An 18,875-nucleotide genomic window follows, 5' to 3' on the forward strand; every position below is an offset into this window, starting at 1 on the left:
ATATTTAAAAACCCTTGAACTTCTCTCTCACTAAGGGAGCACACAAAACAGCAGAAAGCTCTTACTTCAGCACAAGCTCAGAGAAATAATACAGGAGTATTCTTAGATGCTACTATCTGCATTTCACAACTCCTTTAGGAGGTTTTCCCATCTCCATGACAAAGAATTTCTTTCACAATTTGATTAAAACCAGGTCTTTAATAAAGATATTAATAGACCGATGTTATTAAACTAATTAGAATTTTATTTACCTTGCTATTGTTTTTTTCCTGAAGTTCATTAAACTTGCTTCAGAAGTTTTTTTATTTCTTTTTTATTTAAAAACCCTTCTAATAAATTAATAGAAGCTTGATAGCCTATTAAATTTCCAATAAGTTATTAAACTTCTCATAAGTTATTAGTATTATAAGCTCTTGTTAAAAAGAATAGGAATAGCAGGGGGTAAATAAATAAACCAAATAAAAATTTACTAAATATACTTCCAGTGAGTTTTACTTTTTAGAATTTTATTTATTTCCCCCCTGCCATTCTTATTATTTCTGGAGTTCAATTTCTTGAATTCAGCCAGAATTTTCTACAGAAATAATAAATTTTGTTTCGACAGAAATATAAATGCATTACACATTTCTGTTATTTTTTCTTTTTTGTGTATTATTTTACCATTTCTTCACAGACAAATCTGCATAATAAATACTTAAAGAACAGATGTAATAAATGAATTTATTGTCATTTCTAAATGGCAGTAACAGTTAAAGTAAATAAATACAGCCAGTTGTTCTATATTCAGGGAAACACTGCAGCCTCTCAAACTGTCATTTTGAAAAGTTATAATTCTGAATATTTAGGCTTAAACTCATTATTCCATATAATCAAAGTTGTATTTATGCAAATAAGGAGAAGAAAATTCTAGAGGCTGCTGAGTCCCAGCAGCAATGTAGAAATGCACAGCCACAGTCCCATGGGCAGCCTCTTTGAATCAATCCAACATGGGCAAACATCTCCAGATATTCTCAGAGTTTTGCTGTCTCTGCCCTTGCTTTGGGAGCTGAAAAGAGTTGATTTAATGCAGGCTGAGAGAAGGCAAAAACAACTTCCCTTTAAAAATAGTTAATATTTGAAATATTTACCAGATAAAAGGTGTTGCACTAAACATGCCCAGAGCAAATTGAGAAGTGACTGCCTGGGGAAATCATTACTGGTCTGGGGACTCCTTAGGAAAGGAAATGTTACTGACTGCACCAGGTCATAAAAACAAATGTTATCTTCTGTGTAGAGGATCCCAAAATCCCATTTCTGGGATCTCTTAAAGATTCCAGAGCCCAGCTTTTAGCTTTCTCTTCCCACCCTCAAGCCCACACAAAGACACACAAGCTTGAATCCCGTGCCAGAGCTCAAGCGTTCCCTGGTGCCTGTTTTGCTGGGGACACTTTCACCTCTTTCCAAGCATCATTGTGGGATTTCCCTCCTGTGAGCACTGCAACACTTCCCCTTGCACTGCTCATTGCCTGGAGCTCTGAGCAAAGCTGTTTCAGGAGATCAGTTTTCCTCCCTGACATCCATCATGACAACTTGAACTTCCTGATTCCCAATTTCTTTATTATGCTTGCCTTGAAGCAGAGGACACAGAGAGCAAGCAGGGACACAGCCAGGGCAGCCCCTGGAGAAGTTGTCCTGCTTGGATGTGTCCCAGGGGCATGATTTTAGCACAAAGCAGCTGTCAGAGGACACCCAAGGCTCAGGAAGAGGTGTCAGGTCCCTGTGGGCTTCACCCTGAGCAGGGTTGAGCAAGGGAGGATTTATTCCTCTTGTTTCCTCTGAGAGTCTTTGGCACAGGTTGATCTCCTCGGTACCAAAGTTATGAACCACAGCAACTTCAAAGGCACGGAGGCTGGGAAAATATGAATGTAAATTTAATTCCATAATCATAATAACAGTGACCAGAACAAACTGAAAACATATTTGAATCAGTTTTCTGGACTATTTTACAAGCAGCTCCATCTAGAGAAAGGAGTAAAAGAGAGAAATGCAAAACAAACCCACTGATTTAGAAACACACGCTTAGTTCAGCTGCTACTCTAATTTTGTTGATAATTTTTTAAGCTCTTTGAAGCATTTTTCAGCCTGCACTGCATAGGGATTTTCCTTAGGTCTGTGCTGACAGCCTCACTGGATGGCATTTCTGGACATGTTTCTTGTTTTTCTTTTCCATTTCAAGTAAGGTTTTTGTGGCTGAAGAATATCTGTTCTTGCCAGGTGAATACACTTAAGCTGGAACAGGAATTTGCAACCCTCTTTCTCTCCCTGCCTGAAGGCCACCCTGGCAAATCCTACCAAGGCCTGTGTGTCAGTGATGCTCCTTCATCTAGCTGAACACTGAAAACAAATTTGGGTATTGGTCTTTAGTCTTTAAATGCAATTTTTACAGAAGATAGAAGGAAAAGACACAAACCTCAATATTTCTAGGAAAAGCAGAATCACAAAATCATGGAATCATGGTAAGGTTTGGGTTGAAATGACCTTAAAGCCAATCCAGTGCCACCCCCTGCCATGGCAGGGACACCTTCCACTGTCCCAGGCTGCTCCCAGCCCTGCCCAGCCTGGCCTTGGGCACTGCCAGGGATCCAGGGGCAGCCACAGCTGCTCTGGGCACCTGTGCCAGAGCCTGCCTACCCTCACAGGTTCATATTTCACCTTCAGTATTCTCCACTGAGGATGCTTTTGAACAGCCAAAGCTGGCAGGAGCAGAAGGGACCTTACCTGGCCACTCATCTCGTTTTGATCTGATGGTCACCAGATCAGGGTAATATTATTATGTACTATTAATTTGGTTGGATTAACTTCAGGTAGACATGCTCAGATAATTAACAGAGACTCAGGTTTGGGAAATAGGAATCAGGAAGTTGATGTATGTGGGTAAGGGAAGAGCAGAGAACACTGAGTGCCACCATATCCTGGAGTCCAGGTGAGGACTTGAGAGCACACAGGTGGTGCTGGGCCCCATGTGCCCTTTATGGTGAGCCAGGATTTCCCTCAGTTCATTGCCCATCCTTGGGAAAACCTACACAATTTACACAAAGCACTGCAGCATTGCACAAAACTGAGCCTTTAAGGGAGAAACAAGAAAAAAAATGTGTGATTTATTAAGAGAATGACAATAGAGCATTGACCTCTGCAAAAAACCGAACAAAGAACAAAGAACATTTTTGACGTGGGAATTATTTCTCAAGGACTCATCAGATTTTTGCCTGAAAACTTCCTTCAGCCCCCAAGACTTTATTATTTTAAACTGACCCTTTCAAGGAGATGCAGCCAACTGAAAGAAAAACCTTATGGAACATCTGGAGGGGAATGTGACCCACCCTGTGCAGGATTTCAAACACCAGAATTGATCTATCATAGATCTAAGAGGATATCAAGGCCAGATGCTGCTATGGATAGTCAGCCTTAAGTGGTGATAGTGTTTTCCTTCCATTGCCCTTTTCAAGCATTCAGATCTTGAACCAGCCTTGATATATCAAGCCTTTCAAAACCTGATCCAAACAGATGAATATGGTTTTCATTTTAAGGATTAAAAAAAAATTGGTCAAGTCATATTCTGAATTCTGGAAAACCTGCAGAATCAAGAAATGGGATGGTAATTTACAAACTTGCTGAATGTGTTCCAACAAACCCACTATTCTGTGCCTGGAGACTCAGCCTTTGAAGTTTTTCTTCAATTTACTCACTATCTACATTGTCAGGCATTCAAAGTTTGAGTTATTATAAGTTTCATACTTTTCACAGAAAGCCCATAAGCAACAAAGGATCTTTTGTTGTCCTAGAGAACCAGATTAAATAGCCCAACTGCTTATTGCTCAATGTCTGCCTAACAGAAAATTCCTCCTAGTCTTGTTCATTGCTGCTTCATTAGTGAACATGCATTCACTTAGGCTTCCCAAAACATTTGCTGACAAAACTAAATTTCATGCCTTTGTTTAATTGCTTCATCACTCACTGCAAGTAGTCTTGGAAGTTCCCAAGTTTCTTTGAGGGAAAGGTACTTTAAATGAGCCATTTTCTGTCTTTGGACAGTAAAAGTGGGATCCTTCCATTAGACCAAGTTGGGCCAATCCCCATCCCTTGAACACTTCCAAGGATGGAGCAGCCACAGCTTCTCTGGGCACCAGAAAAATAATTCCATGATACATTATATTCCTAAATCATACATTTTTTATCATTTTTTCACCTTTTTTTTGGTGTTTAGCAGACACTTTGAATACAATATAATGCGAAACATGATTGCTGCAACTGAAAGCATAGCAAAATATGTGTATTCTCTGAGTAGGATGAGACAACTAAAATTACCTGAGTCTCTGGCACAGGTATGTCCCAGTGCAGTATGAAAATGCCACAGCATCCTCTAGGCATGTGACAGATGGAGCATTGCAGCTGAGAACACCAAGTTTGTGCCCTAAAACTGCACTTGGGGCAAAACAAAACTTGTGGTGAAAATACCAGGTCCAGTGGAATATCTGCTAGGTAATGTATTTTTTCCAGGTGTGTGGGGCTGCACACAACCCATTCTTCCACTACAAGTTGAGTTCAGGTGGAAGATAAGTAAGAGATGTTGAAGAAATTGGGTGGTTTCCATGGATTTCCCAGAGCTTGCAATCCCCTCAGCACTCCCATCTGCCCCCAGAGAGATGCTGAGCCTGTGCCACCCATGGACAACAAAATGAAGATGTTGTGTGCTGCTCAGGAATGTCTGTGGTGGAGCACTGGCAGAACAGAATGTCCCAGGCCCCAGCAGATCAGCTGGAGCTGGAGCAGTGTCGTGGCTCAGAAGCCCAAAACCAGGCAGAGCCCTGCCCACGCCAACTCTGCTCAGACCTCCTGCTCCCTCTGTGTTGCTCCTGGATTTCTGTTTTCTGTCCAGGATTTCTGGACAGGAATACAGACACCCTGTCCTAAACAAAAAGAGAGGAGTAGCTTTAGTCCATCCACTAAGCAAAACTGAGAAAGCTCCCTTCAGTGAAAACTATAATATTATTGTAGCATTTCTGTCCATTCGCAGAAAGGAAAACCACGTGCTCCACAGCTGAGTGATGTGTGCCAGCCTCAGGTGAGGCTTTTCTTCTTCCCAGTTCCCAAAAAAGCACCAAGAGGGGACCTGCCACCAGCCATATAAGCATCATCTTGGCAATGATTAACATTTTTTCCGTAGGCACAAAAGAAACTGAGCATCCATTTCTCTTATGTAAAACCTTTCATTAAATTCCATTTGACTTTATAGATGACACTGGTTGTAAATAAGACTGACAACCCCAGCAGCCGTATGGATGTTTGGAGTAGCACATCCCACTCACAGAGCATTTCTGGGAACACATCTTTGGCTCAGGAGTGGAAGAGATAACAGACTTCCTCGAGCTCCTCTTAGAAGAGTTGGATGGGAAATAGAGAAGTGTGGAAACACTTCAGAGAGGTGCTTTGTGCCTGCTCTTTCTGGGACACACATCTGGGTGGTTCCTGCAGAGGTGAAGGGTGATCCCTTCTGCATGTCAGCACCATCAGGTGATGCAGGATCAGCCAAGTTTCTCGTGCTCTGCAAGCACCACCATGGTCATTTCTGGACCCCTCCCAGCCCCACAGCCTCATTGGAGTGAGGCTTCCCCAAAATGTGGCTCTTCTGCTTCTGTCTTCACTGTCCCACCAGTTCCAGCCCTACACAGGACAGAGCTGTCACAGGAACCCCCAGTCCAGCCCCATTTCCAGGCAGCCTGGAGCAGACGAGGAATCCCACTGGGAGGGTGGGGACCCCTCACACCCTGACACCACAGGGGTTTAAAAATGATGTGACAGGAGGTTTGTGCAAAAAAAAAAAAAAAAAAGAAAAAAAAAGAAAAAAAGAGAAAGATTTCTTGGCCACTTTTGCTGTAATACCAGAAGGGCATGTCATGGATCAGAGGAATGGGATATTTTAATATTGAGATAAAATTAATGCAAGCAGGAGTGGAAAGTTAAAAAGAAAGCTCCTAACTCCCTGAATAGAGCAAAGGAGAAGATGCTAAGTAAAGAGAGGGGAGCTGTGAGCAGCAAGTCTTTGCTGCACTGGGAGCAGAGTGCTGCAAGGTGCAGATCAGTGCTGGCAGCCTGCCCTGCCTGTAGCACTTACACCATTACTCAACCCTTTTGCAAAGCTTCATACATTGTCTCTGTCCAAGATGCAGCTACTTGGGCTGGCAGTGTTGTGGGCCCATTCTGTTGTAAGGTAGAAAAATTATAAAAGCAAGGCTTCATAAAATCTGTTAAATGGATGGTTGGCTTTGTCAAGTTAGTTTTTTGCAAGTTGTCACGTGAAAATAGTTTTGTTGTGAGTAGTTTGTTAACATAACAATCTATTCCTGGGTGAAAAACAACTAGCACTTGTATAAACATTAAAATTGTGAAAACTAGTGAAGAAAATATGTAAACAATTGAAGAGTAGAGAGATTTGATGGATAAGTAAAATAGTTTTTACTACTAAAGTAGTTGGTAAGAAAGCTATTGACTAATTGGAGTCACACACAAGGTCTGTAAAACTGTATAAAAACTAGTTATGTGAATAAAGAATGGGCTTTTTCCACTATGAAGAAAATAAAGTCTCCTGTGAAATATTCCAATACCACTCAACTGCAGCCAGCTCTGATGGACAAATTGCAGTAGTGTCTGCCAGTTGCTTGACATCATCCATTTAGGGAAAAGATCAAAACTGTGGGTCCCTCATTTATCCTCTAACTTTCCACATATTCATCTAAAATCTGTGCCTTCTTTAAGCTGATGAAAACAATCCATGTTCATTTGTCTTACAACAGATTATAGAGTAAAGCAGTTTTTAACCTGCCCTCTGTTCTGATGCTGCTGCAAGCATTTTCCAGATTTTTCCAAAAATGCAGTGGCTTGGAGAGCCACATGTCTGCAGGGCAGGTCTGTGCCTTACACACACATTAACTCCTGGGCTGCCAGGACTCTGTGACAGGGGCTCCTGGAGCTGTGCTGGGCCCCAAAACAAACCACTGAGCATGTTTGGTGGCAGGACACCAAAGTTTTCTCTGCAATATGCTGCCTTCACTGTGTGCACAATTGTTCTGACAGATGTTATGTTTTATGTTAATGAAATCACTCTAATTAGAAAGGAAATCAGATAAATTGGGAAATTAGATAAATACTACAATGAGAACTGATCAAAAAAGAAGGGCTTTATATATTGGCTATTGCCAATTCCAGATTCCTGTCCAATATTGCCAACATTGGCTATTGCCATAATTACTGCCATAATTATTACCAGATCCCTGTCCATTAATATTTGGCCATTTAATTTTGAGGTAAGTGCAAAGGTAAGAGCCTTCTTGCACATCTTGATGGGACTGTGGAGTTAACTAGGCCACCCTGAGAAAAGACATGTTTCTCTTTGAGTCAAAGTTAGTTTTTTGTTGCAAAGTTGGTGCTTTGTGCTCACTTGCACAGGCTTCTCAAGCTGTATCACTGGGAGTTTCTGCACCAGGTACACTGTAGTGGTGTTTGCAGGGGTCCAGGACAAGGGAAGAGATGAGGATCTGACTCCATGTTTCAGAAGGCTGATTTATTATTTTATGATATATATTATATTAAAACTATACTAAAATAATAGAAGAAAGGATTTCATCAGAAGGCTGGCAAGGAATAGAAAGGAAGGAATGATAATAAAATCTTGTGACTGACCAGAGAGTCTGAGCCAGCTGGGCTGTGATTAGCCATTAATTACAAACATCCAACATGAGCCAATCACAGATGCACCTGTTGCATTCCACAGCAGCAGATAATCATTGTTTACATCTTGTTCCTGAGGCCTCTCAGCTTCTCAGGAGAAAAATCCTAGCAAAAGGATTTTCCATAAAATATGTCCATGACAGTACACAGAACCATGAGTCAAGATTTACAGATTGTTTCAAATGACCAACCAAACTCCATTTGGACCTGTTGACTTCAATTACTTGAAGATTTGGTTCTCATTATGAAATATATTTTCCCAGTGCTGAATTTTATTACTTCTTGGCTGACAGAAAAATTGCATAATAAAATTGTGTTGCTTGAAAGGGGATGGTAGAAAAATTTATAGATTGAGACAGAAGAGACTGCATCCTATATAATATTGTATTATATTATATTGCATCTTCAGTCAGAATTATAACACTTTCAGGAAAAAGCAAAAGATGTTTTTCTTAAAACAGCTTCACTGCCAAAAATATGTAATTACCTTTCTCAGCTAAATTTTCAACTACTATGCACCGGAAGAGGAATGCTTGGTGAATATACAACCAAACTCCCTGAGGGAAATTCCCTGTGTAATCACTGTCACAGAAAGCTGAAAGAATCAGAAGTTTTGAGAGGAAGTCTCCACCTTGTTCTAGCAAGGTTATTTGCTAATCATATATTAGGCCAGGCTCAGCCTGATGCAAATTAAAGTAATTTAAACAACAGAAAAATCAACTGAAAAGGAAATAAAATTATATTATTTCCCCTTAAAAATGAAATGCAGATTTTCTGTGGTTACATCTTGAAATGAAGTACTCTTTAGATTATGAAGGATTAACTGTTCTTGGTTTTCTATCTTGACTGCATACAACAAAAGTCACTACAAAACAATTTCATAACCAGTTAATAAACAATATTTTAATCAACTGAAAGCCTCACTTGCAGCTATGGACCATCATTTATGCAATGGCCTGCAATGCCCCAAAACTTGTGAAAAAGACTCTTGAGATTTCTTCTCACTGAAATAATGCCTGACATGTTATTTAACCATCTTTTCTATGGCTCCAATCTTTATGCTATTATCTGCTTCAAGGGGTTCTGTGTCCTTGTTGCCTTCTTGAGAAAACTGGAGGCAGTAGATTGCTTACATGTGTAGCTGCAGTGCCCATCTTCAGCACTGACCAACATGCTCTCCCAGCCTGTGTGTGGTACAGCTGAGGCTGTGGAAAAGCACAGCTCTCCTTGTGCAATGCTGTCATGCCGCTAGCAAAAATAAAAATCCACAAGTGTTGCATGCAGTAAAAAGAAGGAGAAGGTTTTTAGGGCTGCACAATGCTTATTCATGCTTAGTTATTGCTTAATAAAAATTTCCATTCCAGTAAATGCCTTTAGACTTGAGAAAGGCAGGGCTGAGAAAAGGCCCTGGTGGCAGAGGTGATGGTCAAGCAGGTCTTGAAGGACTCACTTCAGCAAAGTGCCCTGCCCAGGCATCAGGGAAGCAGGAACTGGTTTGGATGCTGGAGCTCCAGACTTCTTCCTCTCCCCTTGTCCTGGTGCCATCCCCTTAATTGTCATCAATACAAGGGGCATTTGGTGGCTGGAACAGCCTCTCCTCCCAGTCCTTGAAACACACAGTGGAGGGTGATGACCAAGGGCAAGACAGAGGTAGAGAAGAGTTCTTTCTTCTGGTGTTATCTGAACCTTTCTTTTCTGTGAGTGTGGTTCAGACAAGCGGAATATTTAATCATTAGAGCACATCTCCTATAAGGAAACTGAGAGAATTGGGATTGTTCAACCTGGAGAAGGCTCTGAGGAGATTTTATTGCAGGCTTCCAGTGCCTGAAGTTGCTCTGAGAGAGCTGGAGAGGGATTTTGGGCCTAAAGTGCCAGGACAAGGGGCAATGGCTTCTCACTGCCAGAGGGCAGGGTTAGATGGGATATTGGGAATAAATTCTTCCCTCTGAGGGTGGGGAGGACCTGGCACAGGGTGCCCAGAGCAGCTGTGGCTGCCCCTGGATCCCTGGAAGTGTCCAGGCCAGGCTGGACAGGGCTGGGAGCAGCCTGGGACAGTGGAAGGTGTCCCTGCCATGGCAGGGGTAGCACTGGGTGGGCTTTAAGGTCCCTTTGAACACAAAGAATTCCAGGAGTACATGAGTCAGGTTGTACAAAACACTGTGGATTCTTCCAACATCAGAGGCTTTTGACCACCTCCCTGGCGTCAGCAGTGCCCTGGCAGAGTCTTGACTCAAGTCACTGCTGCTGGACAGCATCTGACTCACACTGTCCCAGTGTCAGGATGGATGACACCAGCACCATGGCAGCAGCAATGCTGGCCATACACTCCAACCAGGCCCCAAACACCCACAGTGTTCATTGTGGCAGCTCTGTGCCTCACCTTCCTTCCCTGTGTGGCCAAGTCAGACTCTGTTCTGCAATACTTGACCCCCAGCTTGCTGTGTCCTCGCCCCATCTTGTGTCTCCAGACCATGACAGTCCTACAGTGTGTCCCTTCTCTCCTTCAGGAGTGGGAAATGAGGAGCCAGTGCCAGCTTTCATTCCTCTTCCCCCTCCCCTTGGGGGCCATTAGTTCTTCTCCATGTCCTGAACAAGCTGCTGGAGCAGTGCCATGGCATCCTGGGATCAGTGAGTGTCCTGAGGGTGGGAAGGAAGGAAATGCTCTTCTGCTGGGGAAGGAAGAGGTTTCCCACTGGAGAAGGGGACAAAAGAGCAGCAGCCCCAAGTCCTAATCTGCACACTGTTCCACAAACCATCTTCCTTGGCAGAGGAGGCCAGGGTCTAATCAGAACTTCCTGACAAAGGATGAACAAAATACCAAGACAAAGAAGCCAAGAAGAGCCATTTGCCTTCTCTACAGATCACAAAGCTCAGTGGCCTTTTTTAATTTCTCATAAATTAGGCAGAAACCCAGCACTCAGTGGCTTGATTTTAGCATTGGATGCTCAAAGGTTGCTGTTGCCCACCATGAGTGAGGTGGAGAGGTGACTGGAGGCCTCAGGACCACAGAGCGGGTGAAGTGCCTGGTTAGCAAAGTCTAATTTATTTTTTGGGGGTGCAAGTGGGTGTTTTTCTTAAAATCCCATCAGACTATTCTGAAGAAGGCATCTTCTTTGAGAAGGTACTTCAGGATAACCTGATTGTGGCCTTCCAGTACCTGAAGGAGCGGACAAGTAAGATTTAGAGAGAGTCACTATTTACACAAGCCTAGAATGATGGGACAAAGGGAAGGGCTTCCCACTGATGGGTGCAGGGTGAATGTTAGGATATTGGGAAGGAATTGTTCCCTGTGAGGGTGGGCAGGCCCTGGCACAGGGTGCCCAGAGCAGCTGTGGCTGCCCCTGGATCCCTGGCAGTGCCCAAGGCCAGGCTGGATGGGGCTGGGAGCAGCCTGGGACAGTGGAAGATGTCCTTGTCCATGGCTGGGGATGGAACTGTAAACGTCCCTTTCAACCCAGGCCACCTGATCACTTTGTAATTCATGGAAGGAATTTGCCAAAGCTATAGATTTCCTTTTATGATGGGGCTTTGCCTTCAACATGTGATAGCTGCCAACACCAAAGGCACCAAACAAGCAATACTGTCACAGACACATTTTATGAAAAATCCTTTCCTTAAGATTTTTTCTCCTGAGAAGCTGAGAGGCCTCAGGAACAAAATGTAAACAATGGTTATCTGCTGCTATGGAATGCAACAGGTGCATCTGTAATTGGTCTCATGTAGTTGCTTCTAATTAATGCCCAATCACAGTCAGCTGGCTCAGACTCTCTGTCTGATACACAAACCTTTGTTATCATTCTTTCTTTTTCTATTCTTAGCTAGCCTTCTGAAGAAATTATTTCTCCTATTCTTTTAGTATAGTTTTAATATAATATATATCATAAAATAATAAATCAGCCTTCTGAAACACGGAGTCAGATCCTCCTTTCTTCCCTCATCCTAAGACCCCTGCGAACACAGTCACACAACACAACCCACAAAGTAGAACTAAGTCAGAAGTTTCTTGCTTCTCCAGAAATGCCCTTGGGTGGGTCTCCTGCACCCTACATCCCTGATTACAAACCTCTGTTGTTTAACTAAAGGATGGGGTGAACTGACAGCAGAATTCCCAGTTGATATCGGATTGGAGAGGGAGGGAAGAAATGATAACGCTTCCAAAGCACAGCCTCTACCAACGTGCTTTGGATATTTGGTATAAGCAAGACTGCTCACATCCCTCCTTCACTTCATGTCTGATTTATAAAACCAGGAAAGCAGAGTGGAGGTTCATCTCTGATGCAGCCAAAGAAGATGTACTGAGCACACCCTGCTGCGCCTCTCTCCCCTGGGCTGACACTGCAGTGCCAGAAGCCCTCGCGCTCCCAGAGCTCTTCCCTTTCCTCCTCTGCTCTGGTGGCTCCCTTTCAGGGAAAATAAATCTAGATAGAGGCCTTAAAAGCTGAGTTCCCAAAGAAGCTCTAGATAAATCAAAGGATTTAGTAGGATTAGTTTCATCTGAGTCGCTGTGGACTTTCTTGCCATGAGAAAAGCCAGACTTACCAGTCAATGTACAGCATTTTATGACATTCCACCCTGGCTGGAAGTAGAGTTGCCTCAGCTACATTTCTGGGGTGAGTATATTCTTTGTGGTGTAAGTGGATGCTTTGCTTTTATTTATAAGTTATTAATGATTTTATATTTTTCATTATTTTTTTAAATTACAACACAATATTTTCAGAAGATACAGCTCCCGCAAGAACTCTAAATGTGATACAGATATTTTAGCAAGCCAAAACAAAAATACGGGGGCCAGAAAAATCTATATTTTAAATATTCTGCTTATATGTAGGCATAAATTGATGTATATTTTTTACTTTTAAAATAGCAGCACAGGTTGGTTGAAACTTGAAGATTGTAACTACTCACCATTTTTTGTGAAATATAAACTGAATATATTTAAAAAGGAGACAAGTTTTCATTAAATTAACATATTAATTTCTGCAAATCTCCATTATGGGCAAGACAGTATTTTCTTTCTGCTTTTTAAATTACAAGCTTGCCTTTAGAAATTGGACAGCTAAGGTTTATAAACATCTTTTCATATGAAACATACTTTTACTTCTTCCAGAGTTTTGTCACACACCAGCCTCAAATTCCTTATATTATGGGGATAGAATAAGTAGCTTCTTCACTGTGGAGAGTTTAGCTTTTTAAGGAGAGATTTCCTTCAATGTTGAGTTGGGTTGTTTTAAACCACTTCCAAAACGTTCTTGTTATTGTACCAGCAACTCTTAATAAATTTATGAACATGCTACATCATCATGCATGTTCAGATTTATACAAGATGTTTTTATGACCTGTGCAGAACTCCAAAACCTGTAAACACACTGATAGCATTAACAAGGATCAGATGCCTGCTGCTTTTCTGGTATAGAAAATAAGAAGGCAGAAGTTCTGAATGTTTGATGAATTTGGTGCCTCGGTCTCTGAATCCCCCACTGGGTTTCACGTCCTTGGTTTGCGGCTCCCACACAAGAGCTGAACACGTTCTGCACTTTCAGATTAAGTCTAGCAAATTTCTGAGACCTTTTTCTCCATTTGGTGAGGGAGGATGGCAAGCCCAGATAATTTTTTTTTGTAGGGTAATTAGACCACTGATCTTTGTTTCCTGTATCTTAAATTTTAAGTGGCAGGAAAGTATAAACCAAAATAATTTTTAAAATTAGAAATGTATTGTGATACTGGTTTTGTGGATTTTCGCCCCTCCATTTCAAATTCCATTGCAATGGAAAAATTTAGTGCTTTATCTCGAAACATACAGCAGTACTACTGAGAAATGTCTGATGCTGGAAAAATGGCAATTGTTACAGAATATTATGGGGTCCTTAAAATCCTTTTCTGTGATTAGCTAGAATATGGCTGTAGCAGAACAATTAAATTTGATTTAGGACATTTCAAGATCCCAACAGTACAGCCTGTTTTATTGTTCAGATATATCCCTCACAGCACAGTAACTCACTAAGATAGGAAAAATGTTATGAACGTAACATGAATTACCGAAGTTAGGAATGCTGGATGTAAATTAGCTGTTTAATTAAAATGATGGGGGTTTTTTTTATTGAGTTTGTCATGACAATCGTTAGAGCCTGTAACTTAAAATGCAAAGAATGCAAAAATTTCATGTAAAATACTGAAGCACTTAGGAAACCTAATTTTCTATCTGTAAAATATACATATATAGTGAACATATTTGACATTTTGAGCCATCGTGAGGCACTGGGTTTTGCAGTGATCAGAAATACAGAAGGTACTTCACAGAGTAATGGAAATTTCTTCCATAAAAACATTATCAGTTTAAAGTCCTGAAAATGTTACTGACAATAAAAAGTACATCTGCCACCTTTCAGTTCATGTTGCTATTGCCCCTCTCTTCCCTTCATTGTTCCTAATGCTTTGCTTTTGCTGTCTTCATTCTTCAGGCAAGTGAAGAAACTTTTAACAAAGAACGCATCCTCTAAAGATTTTATTTTTCTTTTCTTTCTTTCTTTTATTTTTTAATTTTTTTAAATATGAAAGCAGGATCAATTCAGACAAGTTTATCACACAAATTTGAAACATTTAGTCTTCGGCTAAAACTCTTCCTGATTAAATATGAAAGTGAAAGAGATGGTTAGGATTAACTGTTCAGGGGCAGTTGCCATTATTAAATTACATAATGAAAAGTATGATGGATAAAGCTTTCCAATAAATACTTTATCTATAATTGTTCCAATCCATTTTCAATATTTCCATCATCAATACACTCTATTTCTCTTCACAGGGATTTAAAGTATTTAAATTGCAAAACAAAATCTTATATTGACCACAAGATTCTAAAAATGAGGGTGACAAGTAAAGAAATTAAGTAAAATCTGACTGAAATATTTTAGATAATCCTAAGAGTGAAAGACAACTCACAATATGAATTTCCAAGCAATGAAAAGGGATGAGAGACGATGGGAAAAGAGTAACTAGAGAATATCAATAGGGAGTTGTCACCGTTGAGATGGACAGACAACACACACACAAACTTGTGCAGAGGCAACAATGCCTCAATGCCTTCTCTTCATTACAAGTTGTTCTTAAGTTTTATACCCTTAACAAAGCATGATCTTCAGTCATTAGTTACATCAAAACAGCTCATTATATTCATCAGGCAAAGCAATAGCACATTGTACTTTATTGGTACAAAGCAATTAACATCAATAATTAATTGGCAAGAGTTTACAACAAATTATTTAGGCACGTAGGCTGCTCAGTAAGGCATGTATCCTCTAATTGCAAACATCCCTTATGTGTCTATTTTATTGGTTTCCGTGCTAACGGCCTTGCTTTCTGCTTTGCTATGGATAAACTCAATTTTATCAATTTCTTATTCTGCTAACTCAGTTGTTTAGCCTGCAGACCAGCTGCTAAAACTATCCACAGGGAGTGGGAGGTTGAGGGTTTTTATGTTACATAAACCCGGCAGTAAATCCAGTACCAACCTGTAGCCGTGTGGTTTCAGTCCTTTTGACTGCTTCTAGTAAAACAGCATCCTTTCATTTCAGACTTTCAGAGCAACCATTGGACACCAGACCTCTTGAGTCTAAGGTAAAACATAATAATGTAATATTAAAGACATAATAATGTAGCTCTCCTGAGCTGTAGCAGTATTACACCAAAATGCAATGCTTCAATTCACAGTATTTTACTCAAAAGCAGAAACCGGATTGGTTTCATTTTCACTTCATTTGTCACTTCTCCCACTGCCAACGCAGAGCTTTCTCTGAATGGTTTTCAAACATGCCTGTCTTCTCCATTACTTATCACAAAAAAAAAAATTATAGCAGTGCAACACTGCAGAACCAGCAGCAAGGGATGTGCCACATAAAAAAAAACAAAGGTCTTAAACTGCTTTCCACTGAACTTTGCAAAGACAAATGTGCATAACCAGATGTTTCTGGGATATTTGTTATATTTACTCCCGGGCATAAGCAAGAATTTATCAGGTATAACCTGTTTAACCCAGTTGGCTGCTTTCAGGAGGGATCAGGAGCTCAGATGTAAGAGAAGGGGAGACCTCACTGAGTGCTGGCAGCCCTTCTGCAAAGGAACTCTCATGACTCATTGTATTGTTCAAACCTCATCCTGTCATGATGCTTCAGACACTTCATTCCTCTAGTTTTGATTGCTGTTATCCATTTTCACACATATGGATAAGGATTTGCTTGACAGTGATAATTTGCTCTCTTTTTAAAATATTAGCTGCAAAATCTGCAAATTTCTATTCTGATGTTCCTTCTACAGAAATGCTTTTGCTGTTTGGCAGCTTTTTCACATTTGCCTTCCCAAGTCTGTCATGAATGTCTGATTTGACATGGCAGTGACTTCAATTGATTCTCAGGGCACTGGGACCCCCCCCAGTCATTCTTGTTGAGGATGGAGGCAAAGAATGGATGATGGACCAAGGGGGACTCAGGGTCTTCTGCTGGAGGACCATGATTGTGAAATTGATCAAATCCCGGTTGAAATGGTGTGGGATTTGATGCCCCAGCTCAATCCCTAAAAATCAATGGGGGATTTGTCCAAAAATCTTCAAAGAGCTGTTAATGTCATCATAAAGCCTCTCTTGATGATTTTTGAGTGATTTTGGGAATTCTGAGAGGTCCCAGCCGAGTGGAAGTAGGCAGATGTTGTCCTGATTTTCAAGAAGGGCAAGAAGGTGGACCCTGGAAACTACAGGCCTGTCAGTGTCCCTTCAAACCCAGTAAAATCATGGAAAAAGGTTATTCTGGGAAATATTGAAAAAGAGCTGGAGGACAATGCAGCCACTGGTCACAGCCAGCATGGCTTCATGAGGGGACAGTCCTGCTTGTCCAACCTGATTTACTTCTATGGAAGTGTGGAACAACACCTGGTCGATCTAGGAAAGCCAGCAGATGTAATTCTTTTGGACTTCAGCAAAGCTTTCTATACTGTCTCTCACAGGATTCTTCTGGGCAAAACATCCATCCCAGCACTGGACAAACACATTATGGGGTGGATGGGGTGGCTCATGGGATGGGCACAAATGTGACAGTAACTGGGGTGACATCAGACTGGCACAGGTCACTGTTGAGGTTCCAGAGGGCTCAATCCTCATCCCTGTGCCCTTCAACACCTTCATAAATGACCTGGCTTCAGGACTGGAAGGGAAACTGAGCAAGTTCACAGATGATGCAAAACTGGAATGAGCTGTTGACTCCCTTAAAGAAAAGGAAGGTCCTGCAGGGAGAGCTCAACACGGAGAGAACTGGGCCATCAGTGACTGCATGGAGCTCAACAAGGGGAGGTGCCGGGCTCTGCACCTGGCACGGGGTCACCCTGGGTGTGTGCACAGACTGGGAAAGGGATACTGGAAAGCAGCTGCAGGAAGAGCGCCTGGTTGATGGCAAGTTGGATGTGAGTCAGCAGTGCCCTGACAGCCAGGAGAGATGTTCCTGTCCTGGAGGGCATCAGGCCCAGCATCTCCCCAGGGAAAGGACAGGATTGTCCTGCTCTGCTCTGCAGAGGCCTCGCCTCCAGTCCTGGGGCAGTTTGTGCACCTCAATATAAAAAAAGGCATTAAGCCCTTAGAGAGCATCCAAAGGAGGCCACAAGGATGGGGAAGGATCGGCAGGAGCCATATGACAAGAGGCTGAGGGGACCTGGTCTGTTCAGCTGGAGAAGAAGAGCCTGGAGGGGAGAACTCATTGGGGTTTTCAATGTCCTCATGAGGGGCAGCAGAGGAGCAGCTCTGACCTGTGCTCTCTGTGACCAGGGACAAAACCCAGGGAACAGCTGGAGCTGTGCCAGGGAGGCTCAGGCTGGATACCAGGGAAAGGCTCTTCCCCAGAGGGTGCTGGCACTGCCCAGGCTCCCCAGGGAATGGGCACTGAGGCTGCCAGAGCTGCAGGAGCTGCCAGGGGTGCCCAGGGTGGGGCTGTTGGGGTGCCTGGGCAGGGCTGGGGCTGCCCTGGCTGATCCTGGGGGTCCCTCCCAGCTCAGGATATTCTGTGATTCTGTTCTATGGCTCTGTACACAAGTATTTTAAGTAGAGGACTTGCATCACCCGGGGTTTGGAGCACTATGTGCTCTATGTGTGCATATATAGGTTTTATTTTTCTCTAGAAACCTTACATAAAATGAGATAATAATTCCTGGCCTGCTTATTTTCTTCTACCATGTGATCCCTGGCTTAGATTGAACTGTTTCAGAGATGTGTTTGATCTCCATTACAGTGGTTGGGATTCTTGAAAGCCAACCGCACAAATTCATCTCTTAAATTACCCACAGCTCTCGTTGCTTCTGTCCTGCTTTGCCTAGCAAGTTTTGACAAGTAAGTTATCAGATTAATAGCTCTTCTCAAATGGGGCTGATTGAGAAAATGGGAAGCAGCTTCAAAGTACAAACAATCAATTGTCTCAAGAAATACAGACCTCTGGGGGTGCTGAACCCAATTATCCATCCCTTCTTTGGATAATATTTCAAGCCAATTATGCAAATTTTACACCAATGTGGATATGAATTTCATCTAGTTCTAGCTTTTGTTCTTTGTCTTTGCTAATCTCAACTGCAGTGACTTTCACATCTGAGTTAATGCTGGTTTTATTTACATCCCAGCCCAGCAGACTCATTGGATGACCAGGGCAAGATGCTTCGTAACCTGATATTGCACATCATTACTGCTGTCATTTAATATTAGAGGATGAAAGAAAGTTATTACAAAGTACAGGGGTTTGAGAGCTTGTTCTTCCAGGAGAAGATTTCAGCCAGGATTTAAAAAACCAAACCAAAACAAATCTCAAAGCATGAAAATGCTGAAATTTTACTTTGCTCTGCCAGGGTTTTCCATCCTTGTACTGTTCTGCTGCCCAAAAACTTCCTTTATTTTTCCTCTTAGGAGTGAGCAGCACAATCATGTGAAATCTATAACTGTCCCTTCAGATGGTCCTTCCAGTAAATACTTTTAGATTACCTGCACATATTGCCATGTCACAGAAGCAGAGAACCTTCTGCCTACTGAAACTTGAGGCAGACTTGTAAACAACAGCATTTTCACTTAACTATCTTATTTATATATTAGAAAAAAT

The sequence above is a fragment of the Zonotrichia leucophrys genome, chromosome 20 (genome assembly GCF_028769735.1).
Source record: "Zonotrichia leucophrys gambelii isolate GWCS_2022_RI chromosome 20, RI_Zleu_2.0, whole genome shotgun sequence".
NCBI lineage: Eukaryota > Metazoa > Chordata > Aves > Passeriformes > Passerellidae > Zonotrichia > Zonotrichia leucophrys.